General features: G+C 42.7%; 1 protein-coding gene across 1 annotated transcript in view; it reads left to right on the plus strand.

The window, feature by feature from the left end:
• Nucleotides 1-25,000, plus strand: part of LOC123520852 (integumentary mucin C.1-like) — a 173,401-nt gene that overhangs the window by 130,339 nt on the left and 18,062 nt on the right. The window lies entirely within an intron of this gene.

A 25,000-nucleotide genomic window follows, 5' to 3' on the forward strand; every position in this document is an offset into this window, starting at 1 on the left:
ATATATATATATATATATATATATATATATATATATATATATTGTGTATCGTGTATATCTTCATCATGTATTTCATTTCTATATATTAAGCCTGAGTGTCCCATGCTTCGCGAATATTCCATACACACCCTCATTCCATTGTCACTCCACCATTCCTCGAGCCCTGCCGGATCCAATAATTTTAAACCATCCATTTTGACGTCACAGCGCTGGCCAATCACGAGGTCATGACCCAAGCGTCGTCCCAGGACACCTGACCCACATTCACCCTCTCTCACTCTCATTCTCTGTCCAGCTTCCGTGTAGGGCCCACATCATCTCTTCAGGCAAGGCAAGGCGTGGGTGCTCGTAGCATTGTGTGTGTATCTATCAACAAGACATCATCAGCTTCTGTGAGTGTTTCCGTCTTCCCTCATCTCAAGCAATCTACATCTCAACCGTGGTGGGCCATATACTTTTCTTTCTCCACATCTTTTATCTGATACACGTGGTGGCATTCTTTCTGATATACTGGTGGCAGTTTCTATCGATATACTGGGACCATTCTCTTTTTGATACACTGGTGTGCAGCTGTGTTCCGCCCTTTTTAGCGGCTCTCGAACCTCACGTCCATTCCTCCTGTGCTCCCTCAACCACGTGTTCCTGCTACTTCAGTGACTGCCCATGTGTTCTCGCCCACACACACACTCACGCACACACACCCTCACGCACCCTTCTGCCGCGCCCTCTGCCTTGCTTATCAGTGCTTCGTGGTGACTGTCCAGGGAAATCAAGACTCCTGCCCTCGTTCTCCCCTCTCCTCGATCATTCGTCAGAGCCCTCATCAGCACGCCGTCATCTGCATCTTCTCGGAGTGGTCACGTCTCCACCTCCGTATCCGTGGTAACCACGTGGCCGCCACTTCACACGTCTTTGGCGTCCACCACCATACCACGTGAGTTCCTAATCCCTATCTCGCCCTCCAATCTACTGCTGTGTTCCCGTGGATCGCGCCCACCGCTGTGTTCCTCACCTAAAGGAGCACCTTCGTCGGCAGCAGTGCACGACACCGTGCACTCTCATCGCCTATCTACCCCCTGATCACCCTGTCGGTGCCTGGTCAGTGGTCACCCTCCTGTGCTCAGCGCGCCCTTCTTACTCCAGCGACCACGTGTGTCCCTCGCTACCAGCCCGCTGTTGTCTCCGACCACGTCGCTCATCCATCCCGCTGTGTCCTCGCTCCACATGTCGCCTCTTCCTCCGTCTTTGCTGATCAGCCATCTCCTGCAACGCCTTTATCAAGCTGTAGTTAAATATGTTGTGACATAGAAATCGAGAAGAAATGAAATACGTAAGAAAGAAGATAGCAAGAATGAAGAGATGGAGATGGAAGTGAGAAGGAGAATAATAAATGAAGAAACATGAGAGACACGAAAGCAGGTACCAAGATTATAAGATGCTATCACTAATTTGATAGATAAGAAGTCCCGGACCACCGAGGAGAACAACAAGAGGCGGTGAGTCATGAGAAGACAAACACAGCCGGAGACGAGCAGTAGATTACAAGAAGAAGCTTCTGGAACCTTCTCCCCATATCTGGTAGTAATCAAAGGTCGCCGGAAGTAAAATGATATGGACGAGAAGTCAAGTAACGCGTGTATATTAAGAGGTGTAAGAGACAGAGAGTCAGAGAGCTAGAGAGAGGGAGAGAGAACCCGAGAACGCCAAGGAGAAGGCGAGAGACGACAGCGAGAGAGAGCTGTCAGACCAGAGGGTCAAAATGGGCGCGCCGCTTATCTCAAGACCAGTAAGTGTAGCCAGACAGTTGTAATGCAGTCACAGAAAGTGTTGGTGTCATATTTTGATAAAGTAAAAATGGTTATGTGTAGGTTGTGTAGGGTGTTGTTTTTATTGGAAGGTAAATTGTAGGGTGTGTTAGGATGTATGTTATCTTTGAATTTAAATTGCGTGATTTGAGTTGGATAATGGGAATATTGTGAAGAAATCTGGAACATTAGAAGAAGTTTAAGTGAAGAGAGAAATGTTGTTATCAATGAAGTTATTGTGTGTGTAATGAATTTGAGTTCAAGATATAATGTGGCAGAATTTGAGGCGTTTGAAGGTGGACCTGGCGTGAAGAGAGTGATTCAAATTTCGTGGTTTTCGTGGTTTTATTTGTTGTCGTAAGGGTCGTAAAGTGTAAATGTTTGTTAATAATATAATTAAGTAAAGTTTATAAAAAAAACTCAGAGGCGTTCCCTTGAACCCCACAAAGCATTCCTTAAGATTAGGGACGCAACAAGATCGTGCAACTTGCAGACACGACAAATATTCATGTGTTCTGCATCCTTAAGTCTTTTATAAATTCTCTTGCTACCACTTTGTCATTCACGGTATATAATTTTCTTTTCTTAATCCAGTTCCTATCACTTGCTTTATTCATTGATTGATTTCATTCATTGCTATTATTTTGACCTATGTACACATTCCTTGCTGTTGTTGTTTTATATTCCAGGCTTTATAATTTTATTTTTGTGTGTCTTGATTTCATATATGTGTCCCTTTCTTGCATATTTTATTTAGTGTCTTCTATAATTTTTTTTTTTATCTAACCCTCCATTTTGTGACCTGTGTTCTATTTCCCGTTTTCTTTGTGTGTGTTATCGCGCTTTTGGTTCACATTCCATTTTCTACGTGTTCTCTCCATTTTGTGTTCCTCTTCGTGTCTACCTTCTTCCTTTCTTTTGTTTTCACGTTTTATGAAGCTTCTCCAACGCTCTTACCTCTCTACCATGGCACACACTTCTGCTCCCACCGTCCCAACCCCACAAGTCACTCTCATCTCAGAGTCACTATCCATTCCTCTTTTCACTGGCGTCGGTTCTGAATCCATTCGTCAATTCATCCGCCGCATTGGAGAAGAATGCACACGGAGAAATGCACACTTAGATGTTGAAAAACTCGCTATCCTCAAGTCCAGAATCTGTCATGACCCGTCTAGTCTTGCTGGTAAGCTTGTGAAGTCTGATAAATTCCTCAGTTTACCCAAGTACGTAGACTTTACCGCAGCCTTCGTCTCGCACTTCTCAAACCACTCAAAATTAGGAGCCACTCACTCATTCCTCAAAGTAGCAAGCTCGCTCACTTATCTCGCCCGTATAACTGCAGATGTGTACAAAGCTGAGAATATTGCGTCGTCTCTCAGCGCAGAACTCACTGACCAGCTAAAATCCTCGCAATGGTTCAATGGTGATGGTATGTTGTCTTCCGCGAATTTCAAGCGTCTCATGTCATATTTGCTCTTTGTCGTCCAGCTAGACTCTCCCACGTTTGCTATCGCGAGTGGTATTGAATTCACAGAGAAGGATTTCTTGTATGATGTGTGTAAACAAATTTCAGAGAAGTCACCCCCCGCTCCTCAGTCAGTCTCAGTCGCACAGACTTCTCCTCCCACCCCAGTTCCATTGCCAACACGCACTCACTCTCCCTCATGCGGTCGCTCCTCCTCACGCCCCTCGCATCGTATTCAGTACCGCCACTGGTCTCATTCCCACTCCTCAAGAAATGTAGTCTGTCACAGATGTGGAATTAGAGGTCACGTTCAATCCTGTCACGTTGTTCTCGATGATCAAGGCCGCACTCAGTTCAACCAGAATGCGTTCTGCTCGCTTCATAACAAACGCGGTCATTCCCTCGCTGAATGCTGTTTGTACCAACTTCAATGCTCCTCTCAGCCTTCGGGAAACGCCGAGCGCCAGAGCCTCACACCTCAGCCGTAGCTCTCGGACTCAAATCTATCCTCTAACGTGTTCCAGCTTCACCGTCCCAGTCTCTCTCCTCAAAACGTGTTCGTTTTGCTGACTCTCAGCTGACACCTCTCCCGTGCGTCCCTGTCAAGGCCTCAGGATTCTTTCAAGATCTCACCGCATCACTGACATCTGCTTCTCACACGTGTCGCGCATTTTTCGATTCTGGTGCTGCGATCAATATAATTAAAACTCATGCATTCAACAACGTCTCCAGTTCCTCAGCACGTCCCATCCCTTGTTCTCCACCAGATCTCACAGTTAGCGGTATTTCTGGAAATATTCTCCTGCCTCGCAACAAAGTCTTCCTGACTGTCTCTATGTCACCTTCAGAACCCCCTATAAATGACTATTTCTATGACATTGATGATATATGTTTTAACGCAGACATGCTTCTCGGGTATCACACCATGTCTCGTTTCAATATCTCCCTGTTTCCTTCCACCCATCAAATTGCTCAAAATGGTACTTTTCTCTCTGCTTTTCACCCCCAGTTACGTTCACCGGTTAAACTGGTAAGATTGGCATCTGGTAAGATTGGGGAGCCGGTGAACAATAACAATAAAAAAAAAACACTGCAGGTTCAACTGGTGAGGAAATGCAAAGGGGCACTTTAAAAGCTATTTTAATAACCCATAATGAAATTGACACATATATAACATGAAACATGAAACACAGATATATAACATGAAACACAGGAAAATGACATACACATATACATATAACACAGTAATAAATACAACAATAAAGAACCCAACTTAATACCTAACAATAATCCTAATCCTATATAGAGGCAATGTGGAAAACACGGACGAGGGGAAGTGATACTTATGCGGTGTCGCAGTGGTGAAGTGCTGGGTGATGGTTGATCCCACGGTAGACCCAAGAGGCGTTGTGTTCACTGGTTGAGGCTTGGACCTCAACTGACTTCCAGAAAGCCAAGAGCTGGCTCAACACTTCCGGTTGAGTCGAATGGGGCCGCGTGAATCCAACTTCGGGACAGTAGCGGGGCTTCATGAAACGGTGACGTGGAGGTTCATGAGACGCGTGACGTGGAAGGGAGGCGGAGAGGTGGCGAACGAGGTAACAAGCGGAGGAGGTGATGGTAGTGGGTATGTTACGGGCGGGCCGTAACATTTCCTCCCCTAAGACCTCCGTAATGGGCTCATGAAGGAGGTGAGACGGAGATCTTGATAAGGCGTCGGCGATGATGTTGTCCACCCCTTGATATGGTGGACTTCCAAGTTGAAGGTTGAGTTAACAAGGCCCACCTAAGAATGCGTTGGTTTCGGTTCTTCATGGCGTGAAGGAAGGCCAGAGGATTGTGATCGGTGAAGACCTTCGTAGTTTGAGGACCAGGATGAAGATAGCACTCAAAACGTTGGAGCGCCAGGACGAGTGCCAGAGCCTCCTTCTCGATGGTGGAGTAGTTGAGTTGATGTTTCTTCAGCTTGGCGGAGTGATAGGCGATGGGATGGAGGATGCCGCTTGTGGGGTCCGTTTGTAGTAGGACAGCACCACTCCAACTCCACTCGCGTCCACTTGTAGATGGAAGGGCGGGAGTGATCCGGCGTCCAGACCACTGGTTCCGAGGAGAGAAACGCCTTGAGGTGTTGGAAGGCTTGGTCACAGGTCGGGGTCCAGTGGAAGGGGACGGAAGTGCTGATAAGGTCCGTCAGGGGCGGCCAGGGTGGAGAAGTTCCTACAGAATCTTCTGTAGAAACCAGCCATCCCAAGAACCTCATGAGAGCTTTCCTGGTGGTAGGGACAGGAAGCCAAGGATGGCCTCCACGTTAGCTCTCTTGGGGCGAACCTTGCCGTTCCCACCACATGTCCCAGGTAGACCACCGTAGACTTCCCGAAGGTGGACTTGGCCAGGTTGATTGTAAGCCCGGCTTCCTGCAACCGACCCATCAGCCTCCGAAGACGGGTCAGATGTGTCACCCAGTCGTCCAGTCACCACCAGGTCGTCCAGATATGCAGATGTTCCTCCAAGTCCTGGGTGATGTAATTTATAGCCCTCTGGAAGGTGGCGGGAGCATTAGACAAGCCAAAGGGCATCACTGTGTATTGGTATAGTCCGAAGGGGGTGATGAAGGCGGATATTATTTGGGCCTCGTCCGAGAGGGAATCTGGTAGTAACCTTTAAGTAAGTCTATAGTGGTTACAAATTTGGCTACTCCTATACTATCTATAAGGTCCTCTATCAAGGGCAATGGGTAGGAGTCTGGCACCGTCACTTTATTTAATTTCCTGTAGTCGGTGCAAAATCGACTACTACCATCTGGCTTAGATGTTAACAGGCAGGAGAAGCCCAGGGAGATATACTAGGTTCTGCAAGGTGATGACAGAGCAGATAGTCTACCTCTTTTTTCATCAAGTCTCTTTTAATGGGTGAAATGCGATAGGCTGGTTGTCTTATAGGCTTGATGTCATTAGATATTAATGTTATGTCATGTTGGATAGTATTACAAAGTCCTGGAAGGTCACCTGTGATTTCAGAAAAGTCTAGCAATAACTTTTTAAGATCAGACTGTTGTGAAGGTGTTAAGGAAAGAAACACCTCATCAAGGTTGGACATGATTTGGCTGTTTGAGGGGCGTCCTTTAGGTGACGAGAAGAGGAATTCGATGTCGGACTCTTCCTCGGGGGGCACAGGACCAGACTCCTTCCCTACCAGACATACAGGTACAGTGCGAGACAAGTCGTCCTCTGGTTCTCTGGAGTGGTAAGGTTTCATTAGATTAATATGAACTAGTTGGGAATCCTTACGACGGTCAGGAGTGTGGACCACATAATTTAATGGACTTAGTTTTGAGCCACAACATAAGGTCCCATGAACTTACTGTGAAGAGCATTGCCTGGAGTGGGAGAAAAAGTAAAACCTTGTCTCCTGGTTTGAAACTTCTCATGACAGATTTGGGAAGAGAATTCTGTTGCATTTTAGTTTGAGATTTGAGGAAGTTTGATTTAGCAAAGATCTGACTTCACTGATTTTATTCTTAAGGTTACTGATGTAGTCAGACACACTGGGGCTTGAAGGAGTATTTTGAGTAAACCATTGATCCTTTAATATTTTGAGAGGCCCCTGATCTGTCTACCATAGAGTAATTCAAAGGGAGTAACCTAAAGAATCTTGAGGAGATTCTCTTAAAGCGAAGAGAAGGAAAGAAATACTTTCATCCCAGTCTCCTTGATGCTCCAAGCAATACTTCTTCATCATGGATTTTAATGTTTGGTGAAACCGCTCCAGACAGCCTTGGGATTGGGGTGGTAAGCCGAGGAGGTAACATGGTCGATGTTTAGCTCATTCACTATCTGTTGGAAAAAATGGCTAGTGAAATTGCTACCCTTGTCAGACTGAATTTGTTTTGGAATTCCTACCGAGGTGAAAAAATGTATTAGATGTTTTACAATGGTCTTTGATGTGATGTTCTTAAGAGGAATGCTTCAGGGTACCTGGTAGTGGGATCCATGAGGGTTAACAAATACTGATTCCCTCGTTTGGTTTTGGGTAAGGGCCCTACGCAGTCTAGAATGATCTTTTCGAAGGGCTCCGTCTGAACTGGAATAGGCGTCAGAGGAGCTGGCACAAGGCGTTCGTTAGGCTTACCCACAATTTGACATATGTGACATGTTTTTACATAGTGTGACACATCCTTTTTCATTCCTGGCCAAAAAAATGTTGAAGAGCCTTCTTGTAGGTTTTTTGGATGCCTAGATGACCTGACAATCCATCATGAGCTAGTTCTATAATGGCTGGTCTTACAGACAAGGGATGACAACTTGATGTGTTTCTGACCAGGTGTCTAGTTGTTTCAGTTCAGGAGGTCTGTAGGCACGCATCAGGACTCCTTCCTGATAATAAAAACAAGGCAATTTAGACATATCCTTTGTCTCACTGGCAACATGTCTGATCTTAGCCAAAGTGAGATCCTGTTCCTGAGCATTAATCAAATTCTCCTTTGAAATGATGTTATTGTACAAGTTGTCAGTAGAGGCAATCATTGGTGGAGGAGGTGATGAAAGGGCAGGGGACTTGGACTGAGACCTGGTGACTGCACACACTGGGAAGAAGTGAGGGATGTTTCGTCCAGGGTCTTAGTGGGACTTTCTGTTAAGGGAGAATCAAGAACAATTAAGTTTGGAACAGCCAAGTTACCCGCAAGATCATTACCCAGTACAAGATGTACCCCGGTACTGGCAGTTCACCAGGTTTAATGGCTACCTCAACCTCTCCTGAAATGAACGGGCACTGTAAGCTAATATTAGCCAAGGGATAGGAGAGCTGTGATTCGAGACCTGTAAGGATCACCTTCTCCCCAGTGAAAGCCTGTTTGATGTTAGGGATGACATCTTCCCTTAAGATGGATTGGGCAGCACCTGTATCACGCAGAACCTTGATATTTATTGCCTTGTCTTTACCATCAGTCAGGGACACTTTACCTTGATACATGTACGAGTCATAAAGTTCTAGAGGAGAGTTGACAGGGTTAGCTAGGGCCACTGGTTTCTTGTTCTCAAATGTGTTAGGTTTAGGGGCCACAAAAGAAAGTTGACGTTGAGAACCCTTGCAATTTGGGTGTCTACATTTTTGGATCGTGTGACCTGGCTTCTTACAGTATGTACACCAGGGGGAATTATATGCATTTGGCGAGAATCCGGTCGGCTTACCACCCGCGCCCCAAAACCTTCCCCAAAGGAGGACCTAACATTAGATAGTGAACCACGACCTCTACTACCCAGGGATCCCATCAACAAAGCAAACGCATCAGCCACTTTAGCGGCAGACATAAGATCACTCTCTCCCCGTTCTTCCACATGCCTCAGAATATTAAAGGGTAACTTGTTCTTCCATTCTTCCAGGACCATTAGATTGAGCAACTCCGAAAAGGTGGTAATGTTAAGGGCGGCTAACCATTTCTTAAATTGTCTTAGTTTCTCACTAGCAAATTCAACATAGGTGTGAGACTCTGGTTTCACATACTTTCGAAACTGTTGTCTGTATCCATCAGAAGTGATAGAGTAGGCGTCTAGAATGTTACCTTTGATCTCTTCATATTCTACCTCATCACTAAGGCCGTTGTATACCCTATAAGCTTTTCCTACTAGCTTAGGGACAAGGAGAGACACCCACTGATCCTTGGGCCATTTATTCCTATTAGCAATGCTCTCAAAAGCGCGAAATGACCCGTCAACATCAGATTCATCAAAAGGGGGAACTAGCGGAGCAGCTGTAGCAGGATTAAAGCTTGCTAACTGTTTCTTTATATCTATTTCTTCCCTCTAAACTTAGCGTCATTTCGTAGGGCTAACTCCTGAATTTCTAACTCTTTCTCCTGCCTTTTAAGTTGTAACTGAAATTCTCTCTTCTTTTCTGCCTGTAGTTGCATTTGTTTTCCTGTAGTTGCATTTGTCTTTCTTGTTCTCTCTCTCTTCTTTTTCTGCCTGTAGTTGCATTTCTTTCCTTCTTTTCTGCCTGTAGTTGCATTTGTTTTCATGCATCCGGTATTCTAGTTTAAGCTTCTCAATTTCCCATTGACTTATCCTACTCTTATCCTGTTCTTCCTGGGGACTGTGTATTATAGTCCTCGTAGAGGCTGACATGGGAGTTAACTCTTCTATGGCATTTCCTAGCAACTGACCTTCTTGCACTAGATGTTCAACAACTACATTCTTAATGACCTCTTTAGTCATCTGAGACGTGATGGGAACATCAAAATGTTTAGCGATGGTCTTCCATTGGTCCTTCTTTATATTAGCATCTTTAAGTTGTTCCAGAGAAGGGTCGGCACAAAAATCTTCAACGTTAAACTGAGCGGAAGCCATATTAAATAGATGTTAAACCACAAAAAAAAAATGATAAGCGAATTACTTAAGTGAGGAACTTGGCAGAGTGATAATAAAGGCAACCTTGAAATTACCTAGATTATACTTAAGTAAACACTTATGAGTACAATCACTAATGAGGGGTAAACTAGAGAGTTACGGCATTAAGAGGGATCCGGATTACTCTAGTTACGAGACTTGAGAGTGAGGAGCGAATTGTACTGAGACTTGTTATTGATAAGGAGGCGGATTAGTCTGAGAGACTAGTTAAAATGGCCGATTCTAACTAGCGAGAAAAATGATCCGCGAAGTGAGGGATTGAGGGTTCGCATGAACATATGATGATCCCAACACTTGGATAACACTTATTACACACCTGCCTATGTGCAAAAATAGAGATAAGTGCTATCGGTGAACACGCCTTTCTACCTGGTTTCCTGCTCTACCACTGCTATGCGATACCAATGAAAGTCACGAAGCACGTTTAACCCAAAAGGAGCCACTTGATCGCACAAAGGTAAATTTAAACCACACGCAGAGTAAGTCACAGAAAAAAACACATCAAAGTCACAACACCACAGAAACACAAGCAATCACAGAAAAAAGTCACTGGAAAAATGGAACACTGAACATGGGTTATAATGGTCCTGTCACGGTCGCCAATTGTTACGTTCACCGGTTAAACTGGTAAGATTGGCATCGGGGAGCCGGTGAACAATAACAATAAAAAAAAAAAACACTGCAGGTTCAACTGGTGAGGAAATGCAAAGGGGGCACTTTAAAAGCTATTTTAATAACCCATAATGAAATTGACACATAGATATAACATGAAACATGAAACACAGATATATAACATGAAACACAGGAAAATGACATACACATATACATATAACACAGTAATAAATACAACAATAAAGATCCCAACTTAATACCTAACAATAATCCTAATCCTATATAGAGGCAATGTGGAAAACACGGACGAGGGGAAGTGATACTTATGCGGTGTCGCAGTGGTGAAAGTGCTGGGTGATGGTTGATCCCACGGTAGAACCAAGAGGCGTTGTGTTCACTGGTTGAGGCTTGGATCTCAACTGACTTCCAGAAAGCCAAAAGCTTGCTTAACACTTCCGGTTGAGTCGAATGGGGCCGCGTGAATCCAACTTCGGGACAGTAGCGGGGCTTCATGAAACGGTGACGTGGAGGGTTCATGAGACGGTGACGTGGAAGGGGAGGCGGAGAGGTGGCGAACGAGGTAACAAGCGGAGGAGGTGATGGTAGTACGGGCGGACCGTATGTTACGGGCGGGCCGTAACATTTCTATATATTAAGCTTGTATCATATATATATTGTGTGTCTTTGTGTATCGTGTATATCTTCATCATGTATTTCAAGCAATCTACATCTCAACCGTGGTGGGCCATATACTTTCCTTTCTACACATCTTTTATCTGATACACGTGGTGGCATTCTTTCTGATATACTGGTGGCAGTTTCTGTCGATATACTGGGACCATTCTCTTTCGATACATAATTATTATTACTAGTATTATCATTATTATTATTATTTATTATTGTAAGTATGATTATTATTATTCCTATTATTGTTATTATTATTATTATTATTATTATTATTATTATTATTATTATTATTATTATTATTATTATTATTATTATTATTATTATTATTATTATTATTATTATTATTATTATTATTATTATTATTATTATCATTATTATTATTATTATTATTATTATATATTATTATTATTATTATTATTATTATTATTATTATTATTATTATTATTGTTACTATTGTTATTGTTTTTGTTATTATTATTATTAATATTATTATTATTATTATTATTATTATTATTATTATTATTATTATTATTATTATTTATATTTATTATCATCGTTATTATTGTTATTATCATCATCATTATCATCATCATCATTATTTTTATAATAATGATAATAATAACAATAATCATAATAATAATAATAATATAATTATTATTATTATTATTATTATTATTATTATTATTATGATTATTGTTATTATTATTATTTTCATTATTATTATTATTATTATTATTATTATTATTATTATTATTATTATTATTATTATCATTATTAATATCATTATTGTTTTTATATTAATAATAATAATGATAATAATAATAATAATGATGATAATAATAATATTATTATTATTATTATTATTATTATTATTATTATTATTATTATTATTATTATTATTATTATTATTATTATTATTATTATTATTATTATTATCGTTGTTATTATTATAATAATGAAAATGATAATAACAATAATAATGATGATAATAATTATAATAATAGTAATAATAATAATAATATGTTAATAATAATAATAAAAATAATAATAATAATAATAATAATAACAATTATTGTTAGTATTTTTGTCAACATTATTGTTGTCATCATCACTATCATCATCATCATTATTGCTAGTGTCTTCCTCTTATTCTTCATTACCATGAAATTTTCTTTTAAAGGTTCTGCATGTTATAGTGTTGTATTTGTTTCACTCTCTGCTCTCGTTGTATGTAACACAATCTTTTTTTCTTCCTATGTGTTTTCGTAGTGTAGTTTTTTTGGGCTGTAGGTGTTATGACACATTTAAGTTGTATATTTTTCTTATTATCGTCATTAAGGTGCGTATCGTCGTGGAGGGCGTTCTTTGCATGACACATGAGGCCTGATGGAGGCCAGGCAGAGGCTTGGTCTTGGTGATGGCCATGACACGTCCTCGTAGACTTACAAAATGGGAAATATAATAATATTCGCTTTAATGTCCCATGCACATTTATTTCATCAAGTGAATGCTGAACTATATAACGTCCTGGATCATGTCGAGGGATTAATTTCACCAGTTAGACACTTGTTCCTCGCTGGATGTACTCTGTTTTATTGCTGTAGTCAGAAATGAAACTGGATTCATAACGTTTTCGGAATAGTATGGAGCACATTTTTCACTTTCTGTAGCCAGTGGCTTTTCAGTGCGTTTGCTCCTTTTTTCCGCGCCGCACCGCGCCGTTTGGACACCTGTCAACACTATTTTGGTGTGTGAACAGCATTCCCGCCGATGGCAGTGTGCAGAACAGGGCAAAAATATGTCTTTGCCTTCCTTCAATATGCAAGTATACAATAAAAAATCAGAAGAGCATCTTTCAGGCCGGGAGGAAAAAGTGATTGGAAGCAAGGGACGATGTCGGTGAAGATAACAATGGAGAGGAAATCTGCCGCTCGCACTGATCGCACTAACATCTTCCTCCTAAGCCCCAGTTTCACGGTGATGGACCAAAGTGGATCTTTGGACTTGCGTCAGCTCAGGCGGCTCTCCACTCTTTTAGGAGAAATTATATCCATTTCTACAGCTGGGCTTTCAGGCTTTTGCTTCGCTGGACAAGGATTCTTAAGGGAGTGATGGGCGAGCGCACGTCTGTCTGGGCCATCCAGTGGCTTGACAGGACTAATCTGTTAAACACGACACGCTCACTAATCTAGGAAAAATGGAACTGATTGATAACCTCATGGATTACACTTGAAATATGAATTCATGATCACGTACAGGAGTGACGCATGTTAATGTCCGGTATGGCTACCACAGACTACAGAGCTGAAGTAGTGAGTGTTCAGGGCACCAAGTAGATGTCAGATGCTCATGCTATATACAGACCTGTCAATCTTCGTACTCTGCCGCTGACATCCATAAAGTAAAAACTGGAGCCAAAGGCAAGCACAAGACTAACAGGCATAAAAGTTTACTAGTCTAAAGGAACAAAGTAGAACCTGCAATCAGTAGGGAAGGACGACATGTGGAGGATAAGAAAGAAAATCTTACAAACTAAGGAAAATTTTTATTTTGTAATGAGACTAAAGAGAGAGAGAGAGAGAGAGAGAGAGAGAGAGAGAGAGAGAGAGAGAAGAGACAAGATCTACAAGACTAGCATGAAACAGACAGAATGATGGATAGGTATCAAGGTTGAAGGTAATCAAGGAAATAATTATGACAGGACATAATTCATATATCAGTCTGAAGCGCGCGCACACACACACACACACACACACACACACACACACACACACACACACACACAACATAACACACAGGACACACACACAGTTTCCTTCTCTAGAGAGGCGAAAAAAAGTCTCACAACAATTAGAGTAATTAACATCCATCAAAAAGATACAGCAAGAACAAAACACACACACACACACGCACACACACACTCACACACACACACACACACACACACACACACACACACACACACACACACACACACACACACACACACACACACACACACACACACACACACACACACACACACACACACACACACTCTCTCTCTCTCTCTCTCTCTCTCTCTCTCTCTCTCTCTCTCTCTCTCTCTCTCTCTCTCTCTCTCTCTCTCTCTCTCTCTCTCTCTCTCTCTCTCTCTCTCTCTCTCTCTCTCTATCTATATATATATATATATATATATATATATATATATATATATATATATATATATATATATATATATATATATATATATATATATATATATATGCTACCTTACAGAGTTGTTAGATCCACATTACATAGTCATAGTTGAACAGTAACTCACAGGCTAAAGGTTACATTGTTAGTGTTCCATATCTTCAATCTTTACTCTATATATACATATATACACTTCAATATTCGGGCTTTTTTCAGCAGTCAGTCATTCACAAACACTTTTGAACCTTTCAAGGTGCTACTGTACAATAGCACCTTGAAAGTCTGTCTGTCTGTTATTAGCAGGTTGTTCCACCAACCGACATAAGTGTGTATGAACTGACGCTGGTGGTGCCACGTCCGACATCTGGATTGTAGCAGCTCATGGGGCGTCAGAGCAACTGCTCGTGCGGTAACTTGAGCCAGGCGTTGTGGCTGCCTCAGCTCCTGCAGGTGACACCATGCTTTTCCTGCACCTTGAACAACACAATAACTCGTGGTACGTTTTGTTTGTGTTGCAAAGTGAGGAGGTGTGACACAGGTCAGGTGTTGCTGTCTCTGATGAACATCGCGACACGGTCTTGCACCTTGTCTAAAAGGGCGAGGTGTTTTCTGGCTGTTCTATCCCACGCGAGACACGCATACTCCAGAGACGAGCAAACCTGCGGCTTGTAGAGGAGCTCCAGCCCTCTACTCTCGAGAAGCAATGGCATTCGCTTTATAGAGGCCAGCTTCTCTAAGGCCTGCCTGGCGAGCAATTCTGTGTGGGAACTGAATGTCAACCTTCTGTCATAGGTGACCCCAGTTCCTCCACCTTGTCACCCGGTATCTCTCTCTCTCTCTCTCTCTCTCTCTCTCTCTCTCTCTCTCTCTCTCTCTCTCTCTCTCTCTCTCTCTCTCTCTCTCTCTCTCTCTCTCTCTCTCTCTCTCTCTCTCTCTCTCTCTCTCTCTCTCTCTCTCTCTCTTTGAATATAATTATGACAATCAGAATAAATAAGTGACAAGAAAATAAATATGCAATAAAAAAACATAAAAGGAGGAAAACATTAATAAAAAATATAAAAATAATATTTACTGTACCTTCTTATCAATGAGAAAAATACACATATAAACTAGATCCATTAATAGTTGATGTTTTTTTTTCTTTCGTATAACTTCCGTTCTCTTTTTTTTTTACCTCCGGCTCAGGTTGCGTCTCGTATCACCGAGGAATTTTGCCGATACCTTAGATTCAGTTTGTAAGACGCGCGATGCTTGGGTGTGACGGCCTGCTATTGAGGCTGGCAAACTTGCAGGAGACGCAGCAGCAGCAGGGGGAGGAAGAGGAAGAGGAAGAGAAAGACGACGTGGTGGAGGTAGTGGTGGTGGAAGAGGAAGGACAAGAGGGAAAAAATGAAAAAAAAAACGAGGATAAGGAAGGAGAGAAAGGAGAAAAGAAAGAGAAAGAACCAAAACTAGAAGGAAAAAAAAAACGAAGAACAGGAAGAATTATAAGATGGAACAATAAAGGAAAAGGAGAACAGCAAAACCGACAAGAGTAACAACAACAACAACACCAACACCAACAACAACGGAAACGACGATGACAAAAGGAAGAACAAAATGAAAAAACAATTAGTGAAGGATTGAAAGAAAGGAAAAAAAAAAAGAGGAGCAGGAAGAGGAGCAAGAAGGTGAGGAGGAGTAGGAGGAGAAGGAGGAGGAGGAGGAGGAGGAGGAGGAGGAGGAGGAGGAGGAGGAGGAGGAAGAGGAAAAGAAAATGTCCCACCACAAAAATCTTTCTCTCTCTCTCTCTCTCTCTCTCTCTCTCTCTCTCTCTCTCTCTCTCTCTCTCTCTCTCTCTCTCTCTCTCTCTCTCTCTCTCTCTCTCTCTCTCTCTCTCTCTCTCTCTCTCTCTCTCTCTCTCTCTCTCCACGTGAATGGACAGATAAATAGAGAAATAGACCGAGGGACACAGATGCAATACAGGAAATAGTTGCGTATACAGATTCCTATCTATTCATTTATTTACAAATTTATCGTTGTGTTTACCAATCTAATTGCATCTATGGAAATTTTTCCCTCTCTCTTTTCCGTTCTTTATGGGAATAAGCTTTCAGAATAAGTGAGCGTGACTGTACCAGCCTAGACACACACACACACACACACACACACACACACACACACACACACACACACACACACACACACACACACACACACACACACACACACAGACATACACACACATATTCTCTCTCTCTCTCTCTCACTCTGGCCCAATCAAGTCCTGGCGGCATCGTAAGCCTGATAGCGCCGCCAACAACACCCACAGCACCAGCAGCAGTTAATGGATACGCGACCGTAAAAATGTACGTTATAATAAAAATGCTGTCGGGTCGCGAGGAAAGATATGATGCAGTTTCACGGACAAGAAAAAAAAATTGCCTGGGAAATATATGTTAAAAAAAGACATTGTACGCGAAAAAGTGCGGGAAAATTACATTTCGTTTCGTTCCAACTTAAATATGGGCCGACAGACGTAGGCTTTCATACACACACACACACACACACACACACACACACACACACACACACACACACACACACACACACACACACACACACAAGGACTACACGTACATGAATGATTTGCATACTACTATCATCACCATCACCACCACCACCACCACCACCGCCGCCGCCGAAGCCAGGGACGAGAACGAGGTTATTACATATATGCAAAGCGACGTCCCGGGCAGGTGGCGGGTGTCGGCGAGGCGGTGTCGGGCCTCTAATGGAATTTTATCCTCCATCAGCCCCGGCCCAGAAATTATTGTCGAGAGGTGGAGGCGGTGGTGAATGGCCGGTGTGGGGTGGGGGAGCAGGAGGGAGGGAAGCATGATGGAGGAGAAGAGTGTGTGTGTGTGTGTGTGTGGTGGGGGAGTGACGAACTGTGGCTGCGGAGCTGGGAGGAGGTGTTGTGCGGAGGAAAGGAAGGAATAGGAGGTTGAAAGAGAGAGGAAAGAGGGTGAAAAAGAGAAATGGTCCATAGCAACTATAGAAATTAAATGAAAATGGTGTATTTATAAAGAGGAAAGAAAGGAAAAAGGAAAAAGGGTGAGAGAACAGTGACAAGCTATGGATAGGTATCATAAAAAAAAGCCAAAAAGGATAAGAAAAATGAGAGAATAAAGAAGAAAGACGGAAGAAAAAATCAATGAGAGAAGAGGGAGAAGATGATGGAAAAAAGAAATATAGAGAAGTATCGTTTAAAAGAGAATACAAAAGAATGGAAACGTTGATAGGAGGAAGGAAGAGAGAAATAAGAAAAAGAAATGGGAGAAGAGAGAGTAGGCGAGGGGAGGAGTGAAGAGATATTGTGGAAAGGAAGGCAAGAGTTATGGAAGGGTTGAGAATAAGAAGGGAGGAAAAAGGAAAAAAATAGGAGAAGGAAATGGGAGAAGGATGAATAGATATCATATTAAAAAGAAAGTGTTAAAATGTTAGAGGAAAAATAATAGGAAAAAGAGAAAGACATGAAGGAAAAGAGAGAAAAGATGGAAGGGAAAGCAGGATGGATGATCGTGACAAACAAGTAGGGTCGTGAAAGATCCAAAATGAGAAAACAGAGATGAAGGGAAGAAGGAGAGTGGCGAAGAGCTTTCGTAGAGGAGAAAGAAAAGAAAACAAGTGAGAAAGGAAGAGGGAAGAGAAGGAAGGAGAAAAAGAAGCGGAAAAGAGAAATTAGATGTGAATATCGTGTCAATAATAAAAATGCAAAACAATAGAAAATAATAAGAGAAAAAAGAGGAATACACATAAGTATCATAACAAGGCAGAAAGATAGAATAAGAGAGTAAGTTGGAAGAAAAAAAAGAATAGAATGGAAGATAAGTCAGCCTCGTAGAAAGAAATAGGATATGAGAGAAAGAAGAGAAAAACAGAAAAGCAGTGTAGAATTGTAGTGAAAAAAAGGATAAAAAAACTGGGAAGGAAGGGTATTATGTATTATGTATTATAAAGGGCCTGAAAAAGAGAAGAATTGAATGGAAAACGAAGGAAAGGATTATGAAGAAAACAAAGAGTAAATGTATGCAAGGCGATAAGGAAGGAGAGTAAAGGAGAAAACACGGATATTAAGTGTGTAGGAAGGTGTGGGAAGCTGTTGTTGTGTTGTTGTTGTTATTGTTGCTGTTGGTGGTGGTGGCGGTTCGTGGTGGTGATGGTGGCGGTGATGTTGTTACTTTGTTTTGTTTTCCACTGATGTTTGTTGTCGACATCGTTGTTTTTACTGTTCGTGGTTGCTGTTGCTGTTCCTGTTGTTTTAGTTGCTGTTCCTGTTTTTATTATTGTTGTTGCTACTATTGTTGTTGCTGGTAATGGAAGTGCTTTTTCAATAGTTCCTTGCAGCACAGAATAACTCGGCGTACTCGTATCTCCTCCATTCTCGCGTGTCCTCATTAATTAAGTATCACACAGTGCTTCCTTCAGCCGTGCGTGGCTCAGAGCAGGAAGACAATGGTGGCTTGAGGTGCAGGCGGCATGATGATCCTTTGTAGACACCAGGGAAAAAGCAGAAAAGTGCATAAGAATATTAAATGAGGGAAGAAAAAGCACATACCTGGAATCCTTGAAGTGACTTATCACACTTAACCCTTTTAGCACCATGACGCGTTTTCATATTCATTCTGGTTACTATTTGGTGATTTTATACAGGTTCAAGAAACTCATGCGAGGGATTAAAATAGTGAAAACTGAGGCCATTAATCTTCTGACCTTCATAAACCCTTCCTAATGTAAATGAAATGGTCTAATCGTACACAAATTTCAAGATAAAAATGTGTCTTAGTATTGAAGTTGTTAATGCGTCTGCTGATATCAATAAAAATAAATATAAAATAAAAAAAAGATGAATCCGCGTTAGACCTTTCTATTTGTTAGCACATGGTTTAGAGAACCATCATGACTGTAGCCCAGAACCTTCTAGAAATTTAAGTGGAAATTTCCTATTTTGATAGTGCGAGAAGTGTCTAATTATCATTCTCACTCCTAGCTTACTGGTGAATAATTAGGTAGGAAAAGCTAATCTAAGCAATAACATAATAATAATAAATATCTGTAAATGTTTAAATGTTCGAATAGGCGATAGCTAGATAGAATGATTCACATGTGAAATATGTTCCTGGAAAACTTATCACCTATGCTGTCACACCCTATCCACACTCTAACACGTGATCACGAAGACCGCACCTCAGTGAATGCTGCGAGCTGCGACGCCCCAGGCAGTTGGGTCAAGGACTCTGATCTGACTAGCGGGTGGAGTGAGCGGTGTGACCAACGTTTGTGCGTGTGAACTCTAACACGAACATTCGCACTAAGACAATTACCTGAGTCTTGTTTAAGGCAGGTAATAAGTGCAAGTGATAGTGTGTAACTGACTTGATTGTGGTGACAAGAACAGTGACAAATAGACAATTACGGGGGTGAAATTCAGTACTCTTCGGCTCGGTACTTACGTGAAAGTGTATTCAAACTATAAATATAAGTATTAAATGTACTAATGGGTTTTCTTAGATTCCTGGTTATCAAAAGACAGTGATTGCTTTTTACCGCTCGAAGGCCATACTAGTGAATAGTGTTCATTAAAATTAACACTACACGCTACTGTAAATAAGCAAACACCAAAAACCCTTTACACATTATTAAGAAGTGAGAATCAAGGAAGTTACAAATACGCTGTTTATTTTATTTCCTTGAGGTTTGAAACAGGTGTGTTATACAAAGTGGTGTTTGAGATGTGTACCTGGAATGATAACAAGAAAAAGCAGAACGGAATAAGGTACATTTACGCCATTCCGTATAACTCTACTACTACTACCACTACTTCTATTATTGCTACTGCTGCTGCTGCTACTACTACTACTACTACTACTACTACTACTACTACTACTACTACTACTACTACTACTACTACTACTACTGCTGCTGCTGCTGCTGCTGCTGCTGATGATGATGATGATGATGCTGCTGCTGCTGCTGCTGCTGCTGCTGCTGCTGCTACTGCTGCTGTTGCTGCTGCTGTTGCTGTTGCTGCTGCTATTGCTATTGCTGCTGCTGCTGCTATTGCTCCTGCTGACAACAATTAATCTGCTGCTCCTGCTGCTGCTATTGCCACTACAAAATACCACCACCACCACCACCACCACCACCACCACCACAACCACCACCACCACCACCACCACCACCACTACTAGAACTGCCACAAAGAAATCGACAATATAAAATTACAAAAGCCTCTGAGTTACAAATCCCACTGCTATCTACTCCCATGGACATCTTGATTCCTCCCACCACCACCACCACCACCACCACCACCACCACCACCACCACCACCACCACCACCACCACCACCACCACCACCACCACCACCACCACCCCTAGAATAAGAAACAAAGAAATCGATCAATATAAAATTAGAAAAGCATCTGAGTTACAAATCCCACACTGCTATCTACTCCCATGGACATCTTGATTCCCTCCTCGTCAGGCGCCGGGAAGGTAAACAAAGCTGCATAGGAGACACCTCTCAGGTACTGCGCGGCACTCAGAGCAATGATTGGCTGGTAATGGCAAGTGAAGCGAGAAGGGGAAGCATCCACACCGACAGACAGGGAGACAGGAGAGAGAGAGAGAGAGAGAGAGAGAGAGAGAGAGAGAGAGAGAGAGAGAGAGAGAGAGAGAGAGAGAGAGAGAGAGAGAGAGAGAGAGAGAGAGAGAGAGAGAGAGAGAGAGAGAGAGAGAGAGAGAGAGGTGGAAGGCAGATAATTGACGGTAGAAGAGATTGAGAGGTAGAAGGTGGGTAAAGGGAAGGGAGAAATGAGAAATGTGTGAAAATGGAAGAACGGAAAAGGAGGAGAGGAAAAATTGAAAGACGGAAGGTGAAGGAGAGCGGTAAAGATTTAAGTGGGAGGACTGTGTGAGGTGAAAGGAGGGGGAGGAAAGAGGGGACAAGGACGGGAGGATTGAGTTGGAAGTGCATGGGGAAGGAGGAAAGGAGAATGCAGAAGGAAGGAATTGAGAGGTGGAAGGGAGACGATGGGAGGAGGTAGGAGGGAGGTCTGAGTGAGAGGTGAATGGAAGAGGAGGAGAAGAGGGGAGAGTTAGGCTGAGTGAGAGGTGGAGAGGAGAGGAGAGGAGGAGGGCTGAGTGAGAGTTGGAGAGGAAGGAGGGAGAATAGAGGGAGGAGGTGATAGCGGCGCGTGATTGGTGCGTCGGTGTGATGGCCTCGTTGACGCAAATTCGAGTCCTCCCCAAGCAATCATTTCCCGCACCATCAAATCGTTTAAAATCCCCGCATGCTGCAATCCATTTAGCTCACACTCGGAGTCTGGCTTGTCAAGAAGAGGAGGACAGTGAACCACACTCTCCCACACACACACACACACACACACACACACACACACACACACACACACACACACACACACACACACAGGATGTAAATCGAGGAGTTGTAACCTTGTTGTCCCGGTGTGTGGTGTGTGCCTGGTCTCAGACCTATCTCAAGATCGGAAATAATGAGCTCTGAAAACGTCTGGCTGTCTCGTCAGAGACTGCAGCAGATCAAACAGTGAATTACACACACACACACGCAAAACAACACGTACGTACTATAGGCATCCCTTTAATCCCATTCACCCTCGTTAAAAGAACAGATATTCTTTATAAACACAGTACTAACACAATATCACATTCCTCAATACGCGTGACTAAGTTTGTGAGGAAAGTATAATATTTATCTACTCCTTTTCTTTCTATTTCGCGATTACGTACATGAGGGAAGTTAATCTCGCTGTAATATCTTGATACTTTCCCACAGATTTACTGGATGGACGAATAGCTGAGAGAAGAGAAGGTAACGTCACTGTAGTCTCCCTCTTACTCTGTCTCTCCGTCCCTCCCTCCCTCTCTCTCTGCCCCCTCACATACACAGACAACAATAGAACAATGGAATAAGACTTTGTTTACGTACCCTGAGTGACCTTCGCCGGGCATTAGGGGGAGTCTTCACAAGTTTATTGGAGAGGATTCAGTGTTTGGTGGCAAGAGATTGGGCTGGGAGGGAATGGTGTTGGTGGTAGTGGTGGTGAATGCGGGACTGGTCTGGAATGAAGCAAGAGAACGAATGGACGAGGAAGAAGGCTTAGGGGTGAAATGAGTGAAAGAATGAATGGCAAAGGGAAAGGAAAGAAATAACAAACGAGACCTTAGTTGAGGAGGGTTAAAGAACAGAAACTTGTGTAGCGTAGGAAAGAAAGAAAGAAAAGAGGAAGGAAGAAGAGAAGGAAAAGAGACAGGAAGGAACAAAAGATGGGAGGAAAGAAGTACGAAGTCTCTCTCTCTCTCTCTCTCTCTCTCTCTCTCTCTCTCTCTCTCTCTCTCTCTCTCTCTCTCTCTCTCTCTCTCTCTCTCTCTCTCTCTCTCTCTCTCTCTCTCTCTCTCTCTCTCTCTCTCTCTCTCTCTCTCTCTCTCTCTCTCTCTCTCTCTCTCTCTCTCTCTCTCTCTCTCTCTCTCTCTCTCTCTCTCTCTCTCTCTCTCTCTTACCCACCCTCACATACGCAAAAAGAGATCAGTAAATAAAAAAAAGTCCGAAAAAAGAATCCTACTTTACTGAGGGAAAAAAGGCAACCAACATTTTTTCCCTATACTCATCCCTTTCTCGTCTTTTTCTTTCCTCGTGAGTTTCGTCCATTCGCCTGATTAAGAAAAACGTGCGACCCCGGGGTGAGAGACACGTGTTCCCTTGTATCAGACGAGTCTTCATCGCACTTTTCTGGGCCGCATGGACGGGAGCATGCAAAGGGATCAGAGCACTAAGAAATAAAAAAAAAGTCACTGGGCAAAAAAAAAAAAGAAAAATAGAAAAAGAAACGTATTAAGAAGAGGATGGGTGGAGGAAAAGGGGGAGGAGGTAGTAGTACATGCATAGATATTCCCTTTAACACGCTGCTATTAGAGACCTCACCTTTATTCGCCTCATCAGCTTCTCCCTTCCTTTACCTGACAGTCTTTTGGTCTTTTTTCTTCACTGTCTGCAGCTTGCCTTGTATCTCCCGCGCTTTTCTCCTGCAGTGCTTTTTTTATGGTCATGGCTCTGCTGAATCTGCCTGCGTGCCTTTCCTCCCTGTCATCATCTTATTACTGCAAGGGATGGTCGGTATATTCTGTCTCGTATCCCTTTCTCTGATTTTTTTTTCGATTCTACGTCCGGTATTTTCTAGTCTATGAGCTCCAGGACAGTGCCTCGTACCGAAAGACTTTGGGTCTGCCTTTGACTTTGACTTTTGGACGTTTTTCTTAACCTCGGACGATGGTGAGGATTTGAACAACGTCAAGGTCTCACTACAATGGCTGGCTTTCCTTTGTTGAACTCTAGAATTCTTCCTCCTCTTGCCTCACCAACCCCCCTCCATCTTTGTCCTGCCCTTGCCTTTCTTCTCTTTCCATCCTTATCCCTTTCTCATACCAATATATATCTTGTTAGATAGAATAGATAATGTACAATGTTACGTGTATGTAAGAAAAGGATTAGTAAAGATAAGAACAAGTAGTTTTGACAGAATAAACGCGAGGTCTATTGTTGTGATGTTAGATCATCAGATTCCTTTAGGCGTGTCTGGCGTGAAGTTAGGTTATATTAGGTTAGTCTAAGTTACGAGGTTTCTAGATAAGGTTATGCTAAATTGCCTTTTTGCGATTGATTGTTAAACTTCGGCTAAAACTTTTACTAAATGTGGAACTCTAGTTTTCCACATGATTAAATATAACAATAAGAATAGTAGCTTATGTACATTCTATACATAACACACTAATTATTAGCACATTTTGTAAGATGCCACTGTCTTTGGTTAAAATCTATTACACACACACACACACACACACACACACACACACACACAGAGCGCTGGCTTCACAAGCCAGATGACCGGGGTTCGATTCCCCGGCCGGTTGGAGATAATTGGGTGTGTCTCCTTTCACGTGTAACCCCTGTTCACCTAGCAGTGAGTAGGTACGGGATGTAAATCGAGAGGTTGTGACCTTGTTGTCCCGGTGTGTGGTGTGTGCCTGGTCTCAGGCCTATCCGAAGATCGGAAATAATGAGCTGTGAGCTCGCTCCGTAGGGTAACGTCTGCCTGTCTCGTCAGAGACTGCAGCAGATCAAACAAACAGTGAAACACAAACACACACACACACACACACACACACACACACACACACACACACACACACACACACACACACACACACACTCCTGTGTTGTAGATCTGGACCTAGCCAGGTCCTCGGCCACGCTGGTGCGCCGCCCTCAGCGGATCATCTGTGTAGTTTGGTGCAGCAAGCTATTTCCCTCCAATGTTTGGTAATGGTGTGGTAGCAAGGGTCTGTTTGGTATTGTGCGCAAGTATTTGTCTAACTCGACTTTAAAGGTTGAGACACACACACACACACACACACACACACACACACACACACACACACAGTGTAGTAGTGTGGTTAGCACGCTCGACTCACAATCGAGAATGCCGGGTTCGAGTCCCGGAGCGGTGAGGCAAATGGACAAGCCTCTTAATGTGTGGCCCCTGTTCACCTAGCAGTAAATAGGTGCGGGACGTAACTCGAGGGGTTGTGGCCTCGCTTTTCTGATGTGTGGAGTGTGTTGTGGTCCCAGTCCTACCCGAAGATCGGTCTATGAGCTCTGAGCTCGCTCCGTAATGGGGAAGACTGGCTGGGTGACCAGTAGGCGACCGAGGTGAATTACACACACACACACACACACACACACACACACACACACACACACACACACACAC

The sequence above is a fragment of the Portunus trituberculatus genome, chromosome 47 (genome assembly GCF_017591435.1).
Source record: "Portunus trituberculatus isolate SZX2019 chromosome 47, ASM1759143v1, whole genome shotgun sequence".
Taxonomy (NCBI): domain Eukaryota; kingdom Metazoa; phylum Arthropoda; class Malacostraca; order Decapoda; family Portunidae; genus Portunus; species Portunus trituberculatus.